The 23380-nt window shown below is 39.4% G+C and overlaps 1 non-coding gene across 1 annotated transcript; it reads left to right on the top strand.

Annotated features, from left to right (window-relative positions):
- The first annotated feature begins 3596 nt into the window (after positions 1-3596).
- LOC123830147 lies at positions 3597-3786 on the top strand. Its single transcript, XR_006787712.1, has one exon. It is a non-coding gene; the product is annotated as a U2 spliceosomal RNA (small nuclear RNA).
- Positions 3787-23380: the final 19594 nt, after the last annotated feature.

Genomic DNA, 23380 nt, shown 5'->3' on the forward strand with positions numbered 1-23380 from the left:
AGTGATGTTTTTTCATTGTTATCTTTCATGCACGGCATCTATCTGCTTTTTCTTACTCCTTCATTTCATTTAAAGTTTCAGTTCTTTTTATACTTCCAAGTATGCATCACATGATTTTATAAACTAACCAGACAGAAGTCTTCTTTAAAGAGGAAAGGTTGGGGATAGGAGGAAGGCATGGGACATGCAAATACGGTTCTCTTTGACAGATGAGGTGGGTTAGGGCAGAGACAGTTCAAACCTTAGAATATTTGCATATTAAATGATTCTGTCCCTGCCACATGTGTACAGACTAATGGAATTCTGTCGAGAGCATATCCAGTTCTGGAAGTGGGACTGACATCTGTCAGGGGAAGGAGGCGTTCATAATTATTTCCATCTTTTACTTACAGAAATAATTGCAGTTTTCTAAAGCCCAGCTTGGGAAGAAATAAGACAAATAAAAGATAGGAAGAGATATTAATAGGTATCATTCGTTAAGTGATTACACGCTTCTATATAGTGGGCTAAGCACTTCACACCCTAAAACAATGAAACTGTCGGTGTTTGTTCTTCACCCAGTTTGTCAAGGAGGAAACAAATAATCAGCTTGAATCGGCTTGTCCCAAAGCACATACTACTGAGTGGTGAATTTGTCTTCCATAATATGGCCTCTGACTCCATATTTATAATGTAATGTACAACAAGAGAGGCAGAATATTGTAAATTTGGGAACTGTAAGGGGAAAGCAACTATTGTAAAATATTCACAGAAAGTTCAGTGAAGAATAAGCATGTACTCTTTCCATTGCAGAGCAAGTGTTTGACAGTTTTCAGTGAAATGGAGCAACGCACGAAATGGCAAGTTTCCTTAATCATTACTACTATCCGTCTATCGTATTTTATATTTTTATTTTATTTCATGTTCTGGCTGATTTTGAGGTTAGTTTTATCTTGCTATATTTTATGAACCATTGAAAGCTCTCTTAAATTATCTTTGTAATGATGAAGGGGTCATAAAAATTTTTGGCAGTCTTGACAGATCATGTGAGTGAATTTACAGAGCATAATTCAGAAATGTTTACTGTTGTATACTTTCTAAATTTTATGTTTCCCTGGAACCCTTGTGAAAGATGTATTGTGAATCAAGTGACTCAAGAGAAATCTATATAAGACACTTGCTCAGAATTTCCGAGAAAAAGCCACAGGATGTGATTCCCTGTTGGAATAGAAGCTCATGTTATTCATAATCACATATTTGGAGATAATCAGGTCAATTTGTAAGTGACTTTGAATGTGATCCATTGTGTCCGTGGTTTCCTTCAAAGGTTCAGCGAAGCCTGTTTTCTCTGGAGACAATCTAGTCAATATCTGTGACTTGCACAAGCCGGAAATGTGACATTTAGGGAGCCAAGTGCCACGGGAGGCTGACCTCCCGTCTCATTTACACACTGCACAAAGATTAGCGGTCGTAGGAAGGATGACACGAACATGAAAAATCCGTCCTCTCCTTTGTAAACTGGACTTGCTCTTCCATCAGCTCAATACAAATTATTCCTGAGCAATTCCCCCTGCAATTACCTGATTAGCAATCCCAATTGCTTCTCCCTGTTTCGGAGACCTTGATTAAATGATATCCCCTTTTGATTACTTTATCAAGTCCAGCTACTATGAATTATTGACAGCTCTGTGTTAACTGACTGTCTTGTTCCTTTGGCAAGCTGCCAGGTAAATGGGAACGCAGCTGTGTCTTGAGATGGGGGCAAGAGAAATGCCCAGCGATGGTGCTGCAAGCTGGCAGATAGTTAGTTGACCTTGAAATTGTTTTGGTGTTTGTTGGTGTGTCTGATATCCCTTTGGGTTGCCAAAGTCTGCCAACTGGATAGTGGAGGTAGCTGATCCTCTGAAACAAAGCCCTGTCACCTTACAGCCTGTAGGCAGGTGTATTGTGGGTTGTGGCAGAGGTTTGCACATCGGAGGAAAGGAAGTGCTGTAGCCTACTAACTGGGTTCTGACTGCACGGATTGTTCAGAGCCCCTAGGCTTAAACTTGACTTTTCCCTTATCTTCTTTTTTTTTAATTTGTCTTTCTTTTTTTATTATTATTTTTTTAATCATTGTTCGAATACAGCTTTCTCCTTTTTACTCCCAATCCAGTCCTCCCTCCCCCCCTCCCCACTTCCCTCCCATTACCACCCTCCCCTTAGTCTATGCCCATATGTCCTTTAAGTTTGTTCCTGTGAACCCTTCCCACTGTCCCCTTAAATTCCCTCTTCTCTCCCCTCTGGTCACCATCAGCCCGTCCTCTATTTCATTGTCTTTGGTTATATTTTGCTTATTTCTTTGTTTTGTTGTTTAGGTTCCTGTTAAAGGTGAGATCATATGGTATTTGTCTTTCACTGCCTGGCTTGTTTCGCTTAGCATAATGTTTTCCAGCTCCACCCACGCTGTTGCAGAGGGTAGGAGCTCCTTCTTTCTGCTGCATAGAATCCCATTGTGTAAATGTACCATAGTTTTTTGATCCATTCATTTACTGATGGGCACCTTGGTTGCTTCCAGCATCTAGCTATTGTAAATTGTGCTGCTATGAACATTGGGATGCACAGGTTCTTTTGAATTGGTGTTTCCCTTATCTTCTTGTTGAGCTGAAATCATGTGTAAAGGCTGCTGAACGTGCCGATTTTCATTAAACGGCTCTACACAGCAGGGATGGTTTCTTTTTGTAGGCCTGCCTTATAAAGTCAAGGGTGCTTTGACACATGCCCAAAGATGACTTAAACATATTCATAATCACTCTCCCACCGCGATCTTTAAATATACATTATTTTAGTTTTAGTTGTTTTCCTTCCTTTTCAAAATGTAAACGCCCCTCTATGTGCCCTTTTTCTATTCTAAAATGGTCCTCCCATCTAAAGACGTATAGGCAAAATGTTGGGAAAGAAGGCTTAATATAAGGTTGAATATTATTCAAAAACCTCATTGATGTTTGCCTTTTCCTCACACTTATTCCAACTATATCTTTCCTTTTGTTATGAACTCTATTTTAGAGCAGTTTTGGATTTACAGAATTCTTGTGAAGGTAGACAAAGAGTTGTTATACACCCCCACCCTGTTTCTCCTGTTATTAATATCTTATATTACTATGAGATATATATCACAATGAATTAACCAAAATTGATAAATTATTACTAAGTACATAGTTTGTTCATATTTCCTTAGTTTTTATCTACTGCCCTCTTTCTGTAAATTTCACCTAAAAAACTACGTAACATTTAGTCATCATGTCTCCTTAGGTTCCTCTTGGCTATGAGAATTTCTCATACTTTCTTTGTTTTTGATGATCTTGACAGCTTGAGGCATACCATTTATGTGTCTAGTGCAATGACCTTATGTGTAAAGAAAAACTGTGCAGTGGAGAAACCTGATGTCCACCACCTCAAGCCAGATGACCGAGGTCAACATCAGTCGTTATAAATCATGTTGGGAGTATGTAGTCTTCATATGATGTAATGAGAATGGCACTTTAAATATGTGATTTTTTTCCTGATAACCCAATCTAATTGTGGAAAAGAAAAACAGACAAGTCCCTGTTATGAGACCTTCTATAATATGTGTGACCATTGCTTCTTGGCCTTTTGGCTAAGATCAAGCATAGTATCTGTTCTTATCAGTTTAATAACTGATATGACTCTATCCAAGGAAAATATATTAAATGGAGATTTGGAGCAGGGAGACAGAATAGAAGTTTGCTCTGTTCATTCCATGCATTGACCCAGTATTGCAATACTTCTGGGAATAATGGGAAAAAAAAAAAACTAAAACAAAACACCTGACCAGTACACTTCACAACTGTGAAGTTTGCCAAAAATTCACTCACTCACTAAGAATAAACTAATCTGTGCAGAAAAATTTCAAATAATTTATGTAGTTATTCCGTCCTCACTATGGTCATATAAATGTGTATTGGTGGGTTAGAGTTCAGTAATACTTTATTTTGTTACTCAAATTGTTTCAGTTTGAGCTCTTCTAGTTGACTCTTGTATCTCTGACATATCCCCATCATTGTGGGTGTTGTTTTCTTTTGGGAGGGAGAATATTTTAACTTCAAAGACTTTTTTCCCTGGGGCTTGGTTGCACAAAAATGTGAATATATTTCACACTACAAACTGTTCATTTAATAAATGGTCAAGATAGTACATTTTGTGTTATATATATTTTCCTGCAATTTTAAAAATGTATATTCATGTCATTGTGCAACCAGCCTCCAGAAATGCTCTCACTTTGTAAGACTAAACCCCCATACCCATTAAACAGGTCCACCCTTTCCCCCTCTTCAGGCCCTGGAGGCCATCATTCAAATTCCTCTTTGTGACTGGTTTCTTTCACTTAGCACAATGTCCTCAAGGTTCATCTGTGTTGTAACGTGGGTCACAATTTTTATTTTTGTTAAGGCTGAGTAATGTTCCATTGTATGTGCATAACACATTTTGTTTATCTATTATCCACTGATGCACAATTGGGTTTCTTCTATCTTTGGGCCATTGTGGATAATGTTGCTAAAAATATGAGTGTACAATTTTTTCTTCAAGACCCTGTTTTCCTTTATTTTGGAGATATGCTCACAAGGGGAATTGCCATATCATATGGTAATTCTATTTTTAAATTTTTGAGGAACTGCTGTGTTGTTTTCCATAGCAGCTACACCATTTTACATTCCCATCAATAGTATGCACAAGGGTCTCAATTTCTCCATATCCTTGCCAAACTTATTATTTTCTTGGGGTCTTTTTGGTTGTTTCATTTCTTTGATAGTAGTCATATTAATGAGAGTGAGATAATAATATCTCTTTGTGGTTTTCATTTGCATTTTGGTAATGACTAGTGATGCTGAACATCTTGACATATGCTTGTTAAACATTTGTATATCTTTTTTGGAGAAATTTCTGTTTTAAGTCCTAATACCTATTTCAAAATCATGTTATTTGTTTTGTTGTTGTTGACCTGTAGAAGTTCTTTATAAATTCTGGATATTAATCACTTATCACATATATAACTTACAAATATTTTCTCCCATTCCATAGATTACCATTTCAGCATATTGGTTGCGTCCTTTCATGCACACACAGTAGTTTTCAGTTTTGAGGTGGTTCAGTTTACCTATTTTTGTTTTTGTTGCCTGTGTTTTTGGTATCGCATCCAAGAAATCATTGTCCAATTCAATATTGTGAAGCTTTTACTATACCTTTTCTTCTAAGAGTTTTTAGTTTTAGCTAGGGTTTACATTGACCTCTTTGAGTTGATTATTGCATATAGTTTACGGTAATAGCCCAACTCTATTCTTTTGCATGTGAACATTCAGTTTGACAACATCACACCATTTGTTAAAAACTTTCATTTCCCCATTGAATGGTCTTGGCATCCTTTTCGAAAAATATTTGACTTGACTGTATATGTGAGGGTTTATTTCTGGGCTCTCTTTTTTATTCCTTTTGTGTATATGTCTGTCTTTATGCCAGTGACACACTGATTTGATTAACTGGAGCTTTATGATAAGTTCTGAAATTAGGAAGTGTGAGACCTTCAACTGTGCTCTTTTTCAAGACTGTTATGGCTATTTGGGTTCCCTCGATATTTCCTATGTGTTTTAGGATGGATTCTTCTATTTCTGCAAAAAAAAAAAAAGAGCACTGGGATGTTGATAGGTATTGCCTTAAATCTATAAATTACTTATGTAGAATTGATATCTTAACAATATTAAGTCTTCTGATTCATGAACATGGGATGTCTTTTCATTTATTGGTGTCTTCTTTGATTTCTTTCAGCAAGGTTTTGTAGTTTTCAGTGTAGTTTTTCCCCTTGGTTAAACGTATTCCTGAGTGTTTTACTCTCTTTGATACTGTTGTAAATTGAATTGTTTTCTTACTTTCCTTTTGGATTGTTAATTGTTAGTATCTAGAAACATGCTTTATGTGTCCAATAACTTTTAAATATAATTTAACTCACAGCTTCAGAAAACAAGTATTGAATTTTAGGGTCCATTTTGGGACCTGAAGAAAAGTCTTTGGGGTCTGAAGAAAAATCTACAATCGCAGCATTTCGACGTCTGGTGCTTTCTCTCTTGTATGTGACTCATCATCTAATTTAACTCATTCTTGACTTAAGGATTTTCTCTTCTTACCATCCTGCTCTCACTCCCAGGAGAGTGAACATACTTGTCTTTCTTATAATGGGAAAGAGAGAGGTAAAATTAGTTTCATCTTGTGGGGTGGATGCCCTTAGTGCTAGTGTCAGTGCTACTGATAGGGAACCTTTTTCCCATGAGCCAATTAGACTTTCCGTAGATGTTAGGGACGTGGTCTTGGGGTTAGAAAAATCTGGTTTACCCAGCTCCAAAATTTAGTGGCTGTGAAAACTTTCTGATCTCCTTTCTATCATTAAATCTCAGTTGTTCCATTTTTTAAAATGTGTAAATGCTAATGATAACCTCCTGAAGTTATGTGCATGAATCAGAGAACACATGTAAAGTGCTTAGCCTAAGAACAAGCATGTAGACTACGATGCATTGTATACATTGCTATCATGTTGGTCTCCTGATGAATTGTCAGATAACACAATGAATTTAATGCTTAACACTGGAGTTTTTCAATTTCACTATTACTGAAATCAGTATAAATAAATTCTCATTTCAACCGTCAATGACAGCAGCAGAATCATTTTCCTGGAGAGGGTAATGTGGAGGAAAGGATTTACCCCAGAAGGTACGACGACATAGCCATAATTCCTAGTCTTAACTTCCTATTTGAAAGTTGGTTGAGAAAGATTAGTCTGTGGCAAGGGGGCTCAGCAAAGAAAGCAGATGTGTATCAGGGGCCCGTGGGCTTGTGGTGGTGCAGAATTCATAATCAACAATGATTAGAAATTCAGACACCAAATTTCACAAACTGGCTCCATTCCAATTCTCCTGCCTGTGAGCCTGAATCCAAATAGTATCATTAAAGAGAAAAGAACAGCAAAACTGTGAAATGTGCAGTATAATGAACATCCCAAATATAGGGCCTCAAAAAAAAATTAGCTCTAAGTCAAACAGATAAACGTGTGCAAAATGAAATTCTATCTCCTAGCACTCTGACAGACACTTGTCCAGAAGTCCTCCTACATCAAATATGCTTGGAATTTTCTTAGCAAATGTGTATCATTTCAGATGAAAATAGTTGAAATGGAAACAAGTGGGTAAAACAGAATTAGAGAAGTGAACAGATGGTATGTAAGTATAATGATGATCCAATTGCACCATATTATAAATGAGCTATCACGGAATCTCAGGGGAGCTTCTGGCCAAACACTTGCACATAATGGAGAGAAGTCCTACTTGTACCTCTCCTCCTTTTTTTTTCACAAGTGAAGAAAAGTGCAAACAAATGAAGCGACTTGCCAGAACGTGTAACACAGAGTACCTACTCTCACCACACATATCCTTCCTAAGGTCTCCACTGGAAATTTAAAAAGGACAGTTTGCACGTGGTCAGGCACTATTTCTGTGGAACTTACATCATCAAGGGCGGGTCACTGAAAGCGCCTGTAGCACAGCAAGAGACCCCAGCACTTCCCCTCTCCTGGTCCCACAGGAAAACCATGCATTGTACCTCCCTCTGTTGCAGTATGGTTTCCTGGCGTCTTTTCGAGTTTTCTCAAATTGTTGGTGGAAATTGCTTCAAACCACTGTATTATCTCTCTCAGATGTTCTCACTGAAACTGAAATAGACATGTCATCTGCAATCATTTAACAGTTTTTAAAAGCACTTGTGTTAGAACTGTACAACATAATTTTGCATTCAGTTCAGCCCCTTTCAACAAGGTTGAACCACTAGTGGAGATATTTGCAAGGGTCCAAGGACTATTTTATTGGTCTGAACATCAAATTAGTTTCAATTCTGTTCAGCAAATATTTCCAGGACATCTACACTCAGGTTGGAACAGAATTTTGCAGAAGGCCTCTGCATTCGTGGGGAGCCCTGGCATGTCCACGCGCAGAGGAATCTGTGGAACCTGAACAGTTCACACTGACAAAGTGTTAAAAGGAGACATTGGTGGCTGTTTACAGCCAAATCCTTTGTTATAAGAATTGGCACAATTCAAATGCTTAGAATATCCAATGGTGAATTTTGAGGATTACTGTAAGAGAAGGTTTTTCAACCCCCGGAGCCCTGCTGATCTGATAGTTCAGAGATTTGCTGGTGGTTGTGAAGGGAGCTATCTGGTGTGTTACAGGGTATTGATCAGCCTTCTTGGTGTCTACCCACTAGATGTCAGTGGCAACTCCGAACTCTGAGATTTTACAACCAAAAATTTCTCCAGCCTTTTCTGAGGGGCGGTATCACCCCTGGTTGATTTGCTGCTGGAAAAGATCGATCCTTTGTCCCCAGCAGTTTTCTATCCAGTGGGAAAAAAAATAGTACACACAGTAAGGGCTTAAGTCGATAACAGTGCTAAGAGGAAGATGTTCCGGTGATAAGTGAGACAGACAAAACATACTATGAAAGTGAGAAGAGATCCTTAAGTCCACTAATCTGGTTACTTAGTTGGAGGATTTCTGATAGCACCGGCAGAACTGTCATGCTGCCAGTCTGTTAACAGTGACCTCTCCGATGGCAATGAGTGTTGAGAAAAGTAATGGTACGAATGCTACTTCTCATCGAACGTTGTATTTGTTGTATGTTGTATGCTGTATGTTCTCTTCCATTATTCTTGATTCTCTGCCTTTACTCTTTTTTCCCCCAGAAATTCCAAATTGAAAATCCAAGTAAAGTAAATTGGAAATAGTACATCTGATGCCACCTGGTCCTTGAATGGAAATTAGAGTAAAATGCCTGATACTAAAGAAGACATCTCATGGTGGTCTAAAATTTGTTTTAAGAAAATAGGAGTAATCTTTGACATTGTTGGCTTCCTAGCACCATGGTTATGTGTCATTTACCTACTGAACACTTATTGAGGATTTTTTTGTGGAACACATTGTTCTCCCCATCCTCCTTGCACTTTGAGAAGAGTCTCTCACTTTTTAAAAAAGATTTTATTTATTTATTTTTAGAGAGATGGGGAAGGGAGGGAGAAAGAGAGAGAGTGAAACATCAATGTATGGTTGCCTCTAGCATACCCCATGTTGGGGATATGGCCTGCAACCCAGGCATGTGCCCTGACTTGGAATCAAACCAGTGATGCTTTGGCTCGCAGGCCTGTACTCAATCCACTAAGCTACACCAGCCAGGGCGAGTCTCTCACTTTTGATAAAGGTGAAAACTGAAGGACACTCAACTTCTTGTCTTCCTTAAAAGTAGGTCATATGATAAAATTCTGAGTCCCTGAAAAGAAGACAGTAAGAGTTGATGGATTTAAATTTTCTGGTAAGTGTTTGACTTCATGATGAAAACGATACTATTAGAAGTCACTCTACTTCTTCTCTTTGAACATGGTTGTGAGAGGATGCAATGCCTGGAGCTGTGGCAGCCATCTTGGGTTGATGAGGCTACATCCAGAGAATGGCAGCAACTCTTTGTGAATGACAGTGTGAGAAATATACAGCACATGGTCATTGGTGACTTAACTGTATTGCTAAATTATATATCCTAATATTTCTTGTTAGGGAAGATTATAACTGTCCTTACAGGAGAAAGCTCTTGTAGCAGGATTTTTCTGTGCATCGCAGCCTAAAATTTTCCCATTTATATATATTGTACTGTATTTAAGATATTATACTAGAAAGTGTGTCAAATTAAAAACCATTTGAACAAACAGAAACAATGACAATCCTGTCCTTAAGAAATGAATTTGACATTATTGTGGGAATTCTGTTTCCGAAATTCATATTATGTCTTCAGAATAACCCTAACCCTAGAGTGGACGCAGATAGCATAGCATTTTGTCAACTCTGTCTTCCTGTTGTCTGTTATGGGGTTGAATTGTGTCCCCCTCCCATATTGTATGTTGAAGTCCTAACCCCCAGTCCCTGGAAATGTGACTTTATTTGGAGATAGGGTCTACACAGGAAATCAAGTTAAAGTGAAGTCACTAGGATGAGCTCTAGAGCAACGTGACAGGTGTCTTTATAAAAGGGGGAATTTGAACACAAATCTGTGCAGGGAGGGAAGGCAATGTGGGGACACACACAGAAAAGACAGCTATCTGCTAGCCAGAGGCACACCTGCAACAGATACGCACCTCGCATTGCCGGGAAGAAACCAACCCTCCTGCACTTTGATTTCGGACGCTGAGCCTCCAACGCCCAAACAACACAGCACAGTTATGTTGTTTAAGCCACCCTGTTTGTGGTTCTTTGTTGTAGCAACCCTAGCAAACTAATGCGATGTCCAAAACGGAACTCCTGTGCTCACAATACCTGCTGCTTTAGCATCTTCCTCGTCCTGATTTATTCTTCCCACGCCATCCTTCCAAAGCTCTGGCAGAAAACACTGGTGTTAGACTAGACTCTAACACTAGACTCTACTGATCTACATACAGTCACGTGGCACATTCTTTCGGCTCTACTTTCAAAGCTGCGAGAATCTCTGTTTTTCACGGGCTCTACAGCTACCACCCTGGTCAACGTCACTGTCGTCTTCCTATTGGATGAAAGCACACACCATAGAGTTGGTCTCCTTTGACCCAGTTGCGGTCTCTTTCTGTCAGGGTTAGTAGACTGATCCTGTTAAAATAGAGGATGGGTCACGTCATGACCCTGTTCAAAACCTCTAATGGCTTTCATCTGACTCCAGTGAACACCAAAGTTATGGACAGTGCCCTACATGATCTTGCCCTGTTATTTCTCTTACTTGCTCTTATTCTGTTTGCACTTGTCTAAAACCATCATGGTCTGTGAGTTGTTCTTTGAGATTGCCCGGCATTTTGCTTTGAACTTACAATTCTTCTGCTTGAATAATTGTTTCCTTCGGATATTTACCTAGTTCACTTTTTCACCTCCTTCACATGTTTTATTTGAGATCTAATTGTCCTGATGGGATTTTCCCTGACTGCCTATTTAAATATGTAGTTTTTCCACTCTCCTAAACCCAGACATAGCCTATTTTTCCCTACATTATTCTATTTGTTACAATAGGATTTATTGTCATTTATTATATTAATATATATTTGTTTGCCATTTATTATATTACATGTATTTTTTAATTCATTTTGATTGGTGATTTTTTCCCTTAGTATAATGCAGTCTTTATGAAGGCAGGGAATTTTGTCTACTTTGCTTACTGTGGCACTTCTAATGCCTACTAAAGTGCCTAAGAAATACAGATACAAAGTATTCATGCAATAAACACATGAATAAATAAGATCTCACTTTACCACCATGTATTATGAAGTGAGAAGTTCCAGAATTAGAATCAGCCAAAAGTTTTTATGCTTTGTAGCATGCTACTGTTAGTTTTGCAAATTAAAATTCTTTATAGTATATGAATAATGTTTTAATAAACCAAGTAAATAAATACATGCTTACTATGTGTAAATCTCCGCAATATAACCTCACAGCATGAAATTTCATATTATGCAACTATTAGGGGGTTAGTAAAAATTTAAGAGAGCGAAACCCAAAACACTGTGCTTTATTTCTTTAAATAGGACACTACGTGACTGAGTAAATTAGATCAGTGAACGTTATTGTTCGTGTTTTTCCTCTTTATTCAGGGCTTGTTCCTAGAACCATAGGGTTGAAAATTATCTGAAGAGCGGGCTGCATTACTAAATAGTTTCTGATCTTTCCTGATGCATATAGCAGTCCTAACTTGTATTGCTACGTAGTTATAGCTTATGTCACTAGCAAGGTGGGGGAGGTACAATAAAATAAAGTTGTTTATATATTTAGATTATAACAAGCATGAATGAAATATCTATCTTCTTTTTCTTCTATTAACTTCTAGCAAGTGTATTATGTAGACATATTTAATACAGCAACTGAATCATTTTGTATGAAAGCAGCATAAGCACCCTTTTCATCTATCTTTGCCCATGATATACATTTGAACTCTGCAATGTTAAGCCCTGTCATTTACCTGAAGTCAGCCATCAGAGGGGATTTCCTGGGGAATTCTGACCATGGTCATGAACCCAGGTTAATTTACACCGAAGCCATCAAACACAGGTGGTTTTTCAGTCTTTTTTAAAAAAGGATTTCCAGGGTCAGAAAACCTACAAGGGCCTACCTTCACTCCTGAGTTTAAATTGTGCTTTTAAAACAAACAAACAAAAATCTGTATCTAGTTTAAGTCATTTTTACTGAAGGTAAATTTATTTTCTTTTGTTTAATCCTTGGTGGATGTCAGTAGGCCAGGTTACAAGGAGAAAGAAATAAAAGAAGACTTCAAGGTTATATAAAGACACAAAAGCAAAGTTTTGAACTACAGACTTCTGGCAAAAAAAAATAGCCATGGAGATTCTTATACGAGATTTCTTTTTAAGATTTTATTTATTTATTTTTAGAGAGGGAAGGGAGGAAGACAGAGAGAGAGAAACATCAATGTGCAGTTGCTGGGGGTCATGGCCTGCAACCCAGGCATGTACCCTGACTGGGAATCGAACCTGCGACACTTTGGTTCGCAGCCCGTGCTCAATCCACTGAGCTACGCCAGCCAGGGCTGAGATTTTGTAATGAAAAATATTACAACACTTTTTTGAGTTAATCTCTATGGTCATAAAGGAGGGATCCTGAGAGTCTCTCTTCTCTCTTTCTTTCTCTCATATATAATATAAAATATAATACACAGGGCCCAGAAGAAGTAACACCTGCTTGAGTGTGGTTGATGGGGTGATAATATGGGTGTAATAATTTGTAGTTTTAATTTGAACATTTCACCTAAAATGTCATATGGTGTGCTTGAGTGTGATATTGTTATGTTACTGAATTACCTGCCTATGATATTGTGATAAAATATTCTGCAACAGAAAAGGGGCATTATTTATGCCAGAACCTGTATATATTATAAAATATATAATATCTTTTTTGTGAAAATTAGTAATGGAAGGGCCCCCTATTTCTCTTAATTCTTTCTACAGATCGTTTGTTTGTTGCCAGACTAATCATCTTAAATCACAGTGGCTCTAAAATTTTTAATAGCTCCCCATTGCTTATATAATATAATCCAAGCTTCTTAGCTTGGCACTCCTGACTGTGTTAGGTAAGATCCCCTAGAAGTGAATATAACATCTGGATTCTCGTGCAAGTAATGGGTAAATGAACCTGGAGAAATTCTCAGCAGATACCTGTAAGGAAGAGAGGGAAGCAAGAGAGGACAAAGGAAGAATCTAAGCGAAGACATGATTTCAGTTGGCATTAGCTTTAACTAATCCCATGGGGAGCTCTGACATGTGAATGGAACCAGTGAAGTTTTTCCATCTGAGACAAGGAGACCACATTTGAACCCGTGCCTCAGTGGCTGATCTCAGGTATCTCCAGCTGTGTGGCTTTCTTCAGCCATGGGTGCTTTTGCAGAGAATGGTATGGCTGTGAGCCTTTATCACGGACACTCATGGCAGATGGTGGATGAGCACACCAAACTAGTGCAGGAAATCTGGGTAGGGCATTAATTGAATCTGGCTTTGGTCTTATATACATCTTTCTCCCTTTATGTTTCCTTCTGCTGCTTCCTGTAAACATGCATTTCTTCCTTTTAAAATGATAGGATTTAAGGCTCTATCACTTCTTTAACCTTCCCTTTAGGGACCTAAAAGGTGGTTAATGCTAAGATTTTCTAGACAACTGGTAAACCAGCACAACATTTATTAAACTATATACACATCCACGTAAGATCCTCTTGGCTGTGTACAAATGACCATTGCTCCATCTCTCTTCTTCCTTGTGGACAATACCCCTGCACCATTACAGAGGCCAGAAATGCTGGATGCCCCATTTTGCAGCCTCTCCAGTTGCCATAGCCTGGGTATGTGGCATAATCTTGGCCAGGGGACTTAGGAAGTCTTCTGAAGACTTGTGAGAGGAGAGGCTCTCACCTCTGCCTGGCTTCTTCTGGACAACTTTATGAGGAAAAGATGCTTGAAAATGGTTCTGACACTTTACAATTTCCAAAAAAAAATCTCCGAAGAATCTCAGCTAACTCTATTTGCAACTCTGTTGTCATTGAGTCCCTGAATTAACTCTGCAGACTGCTATAGATGGTTTTTGCACATGAGTAAAATAAATCCCCATTGTTTAAATTGTATTTTGTTGGGTATTTTGTTCTTTGCACCTGAAAGTACCCTATAGTCTTCTCTTTATTGTAGAACTTTCTGGTAAAAGCTGTATTTGAGATTGTGGCTAGAACCTGAGAATAATGAGGATCTTCCTTCTCCCTCCTCTCTGAACTGACAGCAAGTGGACTCAGCCAGCTGCATGGATGTGGACAGTGGGCCTACTTTCATATAGAAATCAAAATGTACCCATAGTCCAGCTCCTATGTCAAGAAGAAATATAAAACTGAAGAGTACTACTTATGAGGAGTTCAAGGGGCCGGGATGGTCTTCCATGCCTGGCCCAGGCGAGGCAGAAGGGACCTGGCAGTGGAAGGTTCTCCTTTCAGGCACGGTGACTCTGCCCACTAGGACAACATGCTCTGATAAAGGCCATGCACTACCCCATCAAACGGGTTACTCTTACCCCCTTGGAGAAGTAAGGAGCGGGGACAAACAGGCTACAAGGGGTGTCTGTAATACCCCCTAAGAGGGAAGGATGCTTTTAGTTTCTTCTTTTTGGCCAGAAAATGAAAGAAAGGGATTCTCCTCTTACAATTAATAATGGTAATAATAGTTCTAAGTCCATACAGCACAGGGGGAGGGTGCATTTTGCCAAGGGCTTTACATGTAATATCTCCACTGAAATTTGAAGTAAACCTGGAAATCTTCTACTTCTTTTCCTCTTTGACCTTCTTTTGTGCACTCTTCAAATTCCCGTTCCTGTAAAAATTACATCAATGTTGAGTCATATGCCTTTTTCATAGACTCACAAGGAACAAAGTTCTGCATCCCCCTCCTCTTGATTTTGTGTGCAAAGAGGAGAAAGGTGGGGGATTAGAATAAGAGTGATGGATGAAATATCTCCTGCTGGAAAAGTAGCCCATCCCTTTCTCTTCCAAGTCCTTGAGGTTGGAAACATTTTAATTTATTTTATATATTTATGCTGGTTACTTAAAACATATTACACAGACCACACTGGAACATAGCATGTATAATACAAAATATTTACTATTTTTTAGTAGATCCTGCAGTTGGAAATATAACTGAGTTTAAAAATAAATTTACACAAGATTACTCTTGTGGAACATTTTCCATATAAAACTAGTCCTGTGCGATATTAGTAGAATTTTACCACATTAATCTTCATTGCAACTTTACAAGAACAGGAAATTAGCCCAAGAGTTTCTCAAAGTTATACAAATATGAAGTCTGTGTGATGGGGAGCACCTTTTAATATTTCTGGAATGAATATTCTGTGATAGTTTGGGAAATGCTTCTCTAGCAGATGTGAATAATTTTCCTCATGGAAATTATTTTCTTATATAAGTAATCTGATTACTAATGTCACAGTGTACATTTGTATCATAAAGGTTCTGCTATAATCACATTGACATAGTTCTCAGGTATAAAAATATTACTTAATTTTCATATTTTCTGTCAATAATACCACTTACACTAAGCTTTATTTTTTCCTGTTACTCCCCTTGTTTTCATGCCTCAAGCTTAACCAATCAGAAGCATCCAAATATGTCAAAAAGATACTTCAGTGCAGATGAAAAGCTATCTTTTTCATGTAAAATAAGCTCTAATACAATAAAGACAAAACCCCAGCAATTAGATATATTTTATATCACTCTATCTCAAACAGCAAAGAGTTAGTTTTTCTCTCATCCTCTTTACACGTTCTTGTTCCTTATCAGTTGTTTAGGACTAACCAGTCCCAATGGTAATACTAGATTGGATATATGTTAGGGTTGAGTGATTGCATAATAATGAACATAATGAATTAATTCATAATCACTCATATGACCCAAAGATAAGGACAGCTTGAGCATTTATAGTTTTAATTTATTAAGCAGATAGGCACAGGCTGAGAATACAGAAAAGCTTATTACAATGTTGGTATGGATTTACTTCCAAGAAGGTGAGGAACCAGGACTAAAAGAGAATTAAAAGGTAGATAATAAACTGCAAAATACATACGTTAGGAGTGTAAAAGTTGCTTTTTGAGGGGGGAGGACGATTTTGATAAATATCCTCAGCACACTTTATACTGATGTGTACACTTCATAGTGAAAACTGAGAGAGCTATACTTTGAAAGGTCCAGGAAAATATCCACAAAAGCCGTGACAATTATAAAACACTGGGAAGGCCGAGTTGGGAAGCAGGAACAGCACTGGCCATAGAGTCAAAGGCAAGGGGCTCTAGGCGGGCCGCTCTTGGTGGTACAGAGAGGGCGTGCCCTTGGGGGAAGGTTATGAGGTACTAGATTCTCCTTATGTCCACCTCTATTTGTAAATGGATGACATTACCTTAAAGGTACTTGAAAGTAACTTATGAGATGCCAAATGTGTTTGGTAGAGGTAACTTTACCATGTGTGTGTTTGTGGGGCCTCCCTGGGGAATGGCATCATTATGTGCTGAACGTAATTCACTGCATATTTCATGATATAGGAAAGAAAACCAACTGGAGGGAGGCAAAGTTCAAAGGTAAGATAGGAGCATGGTTACATAGCTCATGATTTTTTGGCATCACCTCAGAAAAAGGTGCCCCAGTTCAATATGCCTTGACATTTTCTCTACAGAGCCCTGCTCCCTGCAGAATTTGGTGAGGTGCGGGCCCAGAGGGGCAGTGCAGACGGGTGCCCCTGTGTCCCCTCTGACTTGGCCAGCACGGCCCACTTCTGTACTGGCCCTGGAGACATATTTGTGTACCAGGCGGGGTTATCTGCCATCAGCTGAGTGCTTTCCTTTCCCTAAATCCCTTCACAGGGAATATCTGGAAGATGGGCCAGGGTTTTTTTTTTCCCCTCTCAAATATGAAATTCTGAATGTTTTATTTATAGTCACTGTGAAAATCTCATTTTTGGAGACTTACTGCCTGCCTTGCAGCTGTATGAATGACAAATGACCACAAACACAGCAGCTTGGCATGCACGGACGATCTCCCAGTTTCTGTGAGTCACTAGTGCAGGCACAGGTGGCTCTGCTGGTTCCTGGCCACGGGCCTCTGAACATGGTTGTTTCCCTTTCCAGCATCTGAAGGGGAAACTCATTTCTGGGCTCCTTCAGGTGGTGTCTTGTGGTTTTAGGCCTGCACTCCCTGTTTCCTCTCTGGCTGTCAGCTGAAGGTTGGTCCCTGTTTCTGAAGGCCACCTGCCTTTGCAAAGCTCGTGGCCTCCTTTGAGCCAGCCACGATGGGTCAAGAAGGCTTTTTCACACTTCTAATGTCTCTGGCCTCTCGTTCTGCCTCATTTAACCTGCCTTTCTCTTCTGCAACACCTCCCGCCTGTCCCCAGTAATCCCCGGATTGCACTCTGGGAAACTCCGTAAGCCTTAGTTTGAAAATAGATGCTTTGGAAAAAATTGGCCTCATATTTTGTTTTTTTGCTTTTGGGGGGATAAAAATATAATGCATACACAAATATTGGTTTTGCAAACCAAAATATGGCTAATAGTTCAATGGAACAAGATTCATAGGAGGGAGAGAGTTCTTTGGTTTTTGGGAGCAAAAGGAATCAGGAAAACAATGACTAGAAGTTGACACTTGAGTTGAGGTTTGTGATGGGTGGGGTACGGAATACATTGTATGGCGAGGCTGTGCATAGGTGAGAATAAATGCTGTTAGTCCAACTGGACAGAATGTATGAAAGTCAGGGGAGGTATATATTGAAAGATCTCTTTTTCTTCCTTTCTTTTTTTAAATTTTAATTGTTGTTGCAGTACAATTTTCTATCTTTTACTCCCATTCCAATCCACCCACCCAGCCCTCCCCTGCTCCTTCCCATTTCCACCCACCCCTAGTTTTTATCCATGTGTCCTTTGTACTCATTCCTGTAAACCTTTCCCCTTTTCCCCTGAAATTCCCCTGAAATTCCCTCTCCTCTTCCCTCTGAACTCTGTCAGTCTGTTCTTTATTTCAGTGTCTTGGTTACATTTTGCTTGTTTCTTTGTTTTGTTGTTTAGGTTCCTGTCAAAGGTGAGACCATATGGTACTTGTCTTTCACTGCCTGGCTTATTTTACTTAGCATAATGCTTTCCAGTTCCATCCGTGCTGTTGCAGAGGGTAGGAGCTCCTTCTTTCTTTCTGCTGCATAGAATTCCATTGTGTAAATGTACCATCGTTTTTCTGATCCATTGGTTATAATTCAGAGACCCTCTGCACAACGTTAGACCTTTGAAGAGAGCAGATGCATTATGAGGCCGTCGGCAGGTTTCAGAGACGTATAATTAGGAGTAAACTGGGGTATGGGTAAGTGTGGTGATGTTGGAAGTCTACATTCTTTCCTTCTCTTAACAAGACTTACATGGATAGATCTTGATTATAATTTTTACTCTCTTTTCAGCTGTCATTTTAACTGAAGTCATAAGTTCTCCTTTCAAAAATGGGAAAACTCAGAATTTCATAGCTAAAGCTAAGATGTAATCCTTGTCATGTCTTCTATAATTCCTCTTCCTTCCTAGTTACTACAATTTTAACTGCACTCTAAACTACCCCAAATTCTGGGCTTTCTCTGTTTCTATAAACTTCATGTAGGTTTTTTTCTTTCTATTTTTCTATAATACCTATAACCTTCTAACACAAAATCTGTTTTACTTATTACCTCTCTTGTTTCTCTCCTCCATTAGAATGTAAGTTTCACAGGTGTGTATCGTATGAGCTCAACACAGGTTTGCTGGATGTACACTTGGATAAACACATGAATGGATGAGCTGCAAAGCTGGAACTAGATTCAGACTCTCAGGATTTCCCGAACATCCTTCTCTGACATTCTCTTCTAAAATATTGAATACAGTATAACCGGTTAACTTAGGGGGTAGAGTATTTTATTGGTAGTTGCAAACTACAAAAACATATTGCATGGGAAGTAATTTTATCAGAATTTGAAGCATTCACCTCAGTTAAACTCTTCAGTAATATAAGAACAAAGTTTCATTAAATTGTGCAGTCTGCAGATACTTCAGTGCTAATCCGTCACCTGTTCCATACTGACCAGGGGAATTCTGGGAGGGTCACTAGAAACAGGTGACCTTCCAGACTTCAGGCCACAACTAGGAAAGTGTGTTCCACGCATGTGTGGCCATGTGACTGTGCCTCGGTGAGCAAACAGGCAGTGTGGGACTGGATTTTGGCGTGCTCAAAGGCAACAAGGGAAGCCAGCTGTATGGTGTGATTTTGAGGATATCGGGAAAAACTTTGTGGCACTTCCAAATGCCTTTTCTATCTGCTTGTTGCTGGTTTTACTCAGAAACCAGGAAAAAAAAAAAGAACTTGCCTTCTACAAATACAGATATGGCTTAAAATACAAATCCTTTGGGAAAAAGTTGAACTTTGGTTTAAAAGCCCATTAAGATATGAATAACAGCACCTTTTGTTCCACCCTGAGAGGATACTCTACTGTGGACATGACAGTGCAGAGGCCCTCTCAGTCTGATGACGTGGGGAGGGGCGAGGGGAGGGGAGGCCCTCTCAGTCTGATGACATGGGGAGGGGCGAGGGGAGGGGAGGCCCTCTCAGTCTGATGACGTGGGGAGGGGCGAGAGTGTCCGGGCAGGGGTTTAAATGCAAAGAGGGAACAGGGCACATTCCATGAAGCATCTGTCCCCGGTGACACGTCAGTGAGTTCAGGCCTTCCGTGTGTGCAGGATTCACGCACAGCGTCCCTTTCTTCGGTCATCCACAAAATTGGTGGGTGGACCCTTCATCTCATGTTGTTTAGAAAATAGAATATTTTGATTTTCAGTTTCGGTAGATACATCCCATATAAACTAAGCACATGCTCAGGGGCCACCGGACTTAGAATTGAGACTGAATTTTGTCCGCTCCTGGTGAATGACAGAATAGGGGTGAGAGATCATCAACTCCCATGATTAATTGGTTAACTAATTATGTAGCCTTAAGGAAATAGCTTCTTGTGTTTGAAATTATCAATGTCTCCATCTATTAATCCGTGGGATAAGCTGGTCTCTAATGGGCCTTCCATCTCTGAGATAGTAACAGCTCTTTATTTTTGTCAGCACGTGAGTAAAATGGATAAAATCTGAGACTAGTGCGTTCGGCCTCTGAGGCAGCTGAGATGGGACAGTTTTGTTTAAATGCATCCAGGTTTGAAGTCCTGCTGGATTGTGTAACAATTATCCTTCGTGAGCCTCAGGTTCCCCTTCTTTGAATCAAAGGCACTAGGTTATACATTGTTTCTTTCCCATGAAAGAGTCCATTTTTCCATAGTACTGATATTCAATTCACATCAGGTTTTAGAATTGAGCCAAGTTATGCGGTGATTTGGTACAACGCAGTATTAGGGCTGACATTAATTAATATAGTCTTTTCATTTGTAAAGAGACAGCTATTTAAGTTCCCTTCTTCTATTACTTATAACCTATTCAAGTTGGTAGGAAAATGTCTACAAAAATTGCAAATTTAAAATCAACAGGAAACCCACACACAAGAGAAGCAGGCCGAGGAGTTGCTTTTATAAGTTAAAGCCATGCTGCACAGCTTGACCTTCGTATATAAGAATATTTTTTTTCATCTAGAAATGTGGGAAGATTTGAATTGCATAGATTTTGGAAATCATTTTATGGTAGTAAATTCAGTGTAGACATATATGTATTTCTTAGCTGATTCATTTCCTTGAGCATTCTCATGGATATTTTTCTAATTCACTTTATTCTAGAAAGATTGAGAAGACACTTTTATTCTTTCCCTCTCTGTTTCATTTTCACTAGAATTTAAAATTCCTTTTTCTTTAAGATTTTATTTATTTATTTTTAGAGAGGAAAGGGAGGGAAAAAGAGAGAGAGGGAAAGAAACATCAGTGTGCAGTTGTTGGGGGCTGTGGCCTGCAATCCAGGCATGTGCCCTGACTGGGAATCGAACCTGCGACACTTTGGTTCACAGCCTGTGCTCAATCCAATGAGCCACACCAGCCAGGGCTAGAATTTACAATTCTTAAATTATGGAGGTTACTATCAAACAAAGACGGCTCTGCCATTGTATTTGCCAACATTTCAGGTCTGAATTATTGTGGGTTCTATTTGTAAAGGTTACATTTCAACTCTGTCATGTTCAGCCTCAATTTATTAACCAGCAAATTCTTTTCTGCTGGCCGTGCTCCTGGTCGCCAGTTCCTTCATCCGTTATTCCAGTGTTTCCATCCCTTTGGTTTTGTTCATCTGCCTGCTGTAGAAGGAATACCCTCCAGTCAGCAGATTCGCTCAGAATCTGTGAAAAGTGGGTTGATGGTCTAAGTGTTTGCTGGCCATGATGAGGGCATGGGGGCCAGTGATGGGGGTGGGGTCTTCAAGATAGGAAGTCATCTTGTCACCTAAAGACAGCATGCTGAAATGTATGAAATAGCAACACCTGACTTCCAGTGCAGGTAGAAATGTGAAAGAAAAGATAGCAGAGTCCCAGAAAAACGTGGGTAACTGCAGATGGGCCTGTAATTGCCATGCTGTGCAGCGCAGCGCATGGTACACTTTATTGCTCTGTGTCCCTCCGACTCCCGTTCGCATCCGCTTGCTGGATGCAAGCACTGGCAGTAATCAAAAGTGAATAGATCTTGGCTGACTCGCGCTTTGCTGAAGGTCCTCTGTGGCAACATGCTTGGTTGTTTATCTAGGTGTGTTTTCCTGCTTTCCTAGAGGAGACATTTTGAGAGAAAAGGAGCAAAAGGGCAACGTGTCATTTAAAAGTGTGCTTACAGTCGGCAAGTTCTTTGCCAAATGCCTAGAAGTCACAGGTGCGTTCCACCTGAGACGGTGGAATTATGTGCTTGGTTGTGTGAGCAGGTGTCTGGGGTAAAATGTATTTGTCATAAAGACTCGTGTGCATTGGCTTCACTATGATGGTATTTTAAAAATATCAATCAGGTCAGTAAGTACTACCTTAATTGTATAAAACAATTGAAAGACTAAACAAGTTGATGCCATTGGAATTGGGAGGGCTCTTTAATCCTCATGAACTGTCCAATAATATATACAGGGTACTGTCTACCTAGGAGATAGACATTTCTGGCTCTTATTTGTTCTCATTGTATTTTCTCTTCCAGCTTCTCTCTGGAAGTTGGCTGATCTCTCCTTATTTGACTCTGCCTTGTAGGAACAGAGAGGCCTGGACATTTGTTAAATTCATAGCAACATCACACTAATTGGGTACTCATGCTTGAATTGTTTTTATTGCTTTATAACATGAAACCCAACTTCATATGTTCTCTCATGTAAGCAACACAGTACTTTTAAAGAACTTCAGCTATTAAATGCATTTTATAAAGTCATTAATTTTTGTTCTTATTTTATTGTATGTTTTCCCTGTAAATCACCTGCAAAGTTTGAAAGGATGACATGGAAATATAAAAAAAAACCCATATTGTCTAGATAGTGGTACTAAAATAATTATGATTAGGACCCAGATTCTTTGATGCTTAATTCAGCTGTCATGCCCACTGGGAAGATAATCAGAATTAGTCCCTCGCCATGGTTTTTATTCCATGACTTGTTATTTTCCACAATTGTCAGGACAAATGCTGACATTTCTTTCAGAATTAAACGTTGTCGTGACTGCTGGGGACATGAGGTGGGGGAGCTGCCTGGCCCACTTCTTGGACACAAGAGGAGAACAGGCAGCGTTTCAAGGTGTGTGCACCTTTTCTGTCCTGGGCTCCTCCCCTAATTCAGCAGGGGTCCAATGTGGCCCGTTTTCAAGGTAGTAAGTGTGACCATGTTTTGGACCCAGAGAAAAAAAGAATCCTTGTCTCTGCTCTCTATTGATGAATAATACGAACATTAACTGGCATAAACTGCTGTATTTACACATGGTAGGTAGTGCATGGATGGCAGTGGAAACTTTATGGTAGAGGAGGTCATTTAGAGAAATTATGTAACATGAGAAGGATACAGGGCGGAATGTCAAATTTTGGTGAATAGCAACATTTAAATATTAAATGAAGGAAGATGAGAAAAAAGCCTCAGAAGAAGTAGGAAGTATCAGAAAGTAGTGTAACAGTGTCAGGGGCATTAAAGGAGATGAGAGTGGTGGTTTCCTAGGGCTGCCATAACAGAGTACGCACCATCAACTGGGTGGCTGAGAACAAGAGACATGGACGCTCTCACAGTTTGGAGGCTGGAAGTGCAAGCTCACGGTGTCTGAAGACCCACGCTCTCTTCGAAACCCC

This window comes from Phyllostomus hastatus, unplaced genomic scaffold (assembly GCF_019186645.2).
Source record: "Phyllostomus hastatus isolate PE091 unplaced genomic scaffold, TTU_PhHast_1.1 phas_contig_137, whole genome shotgun sequence".
NCBI lineage: Eukaryota > Metazoa > Chordata > Mammalia > Chiroptera > Phyllostomidae > Phyllostomus > Phyllostomus hastatus.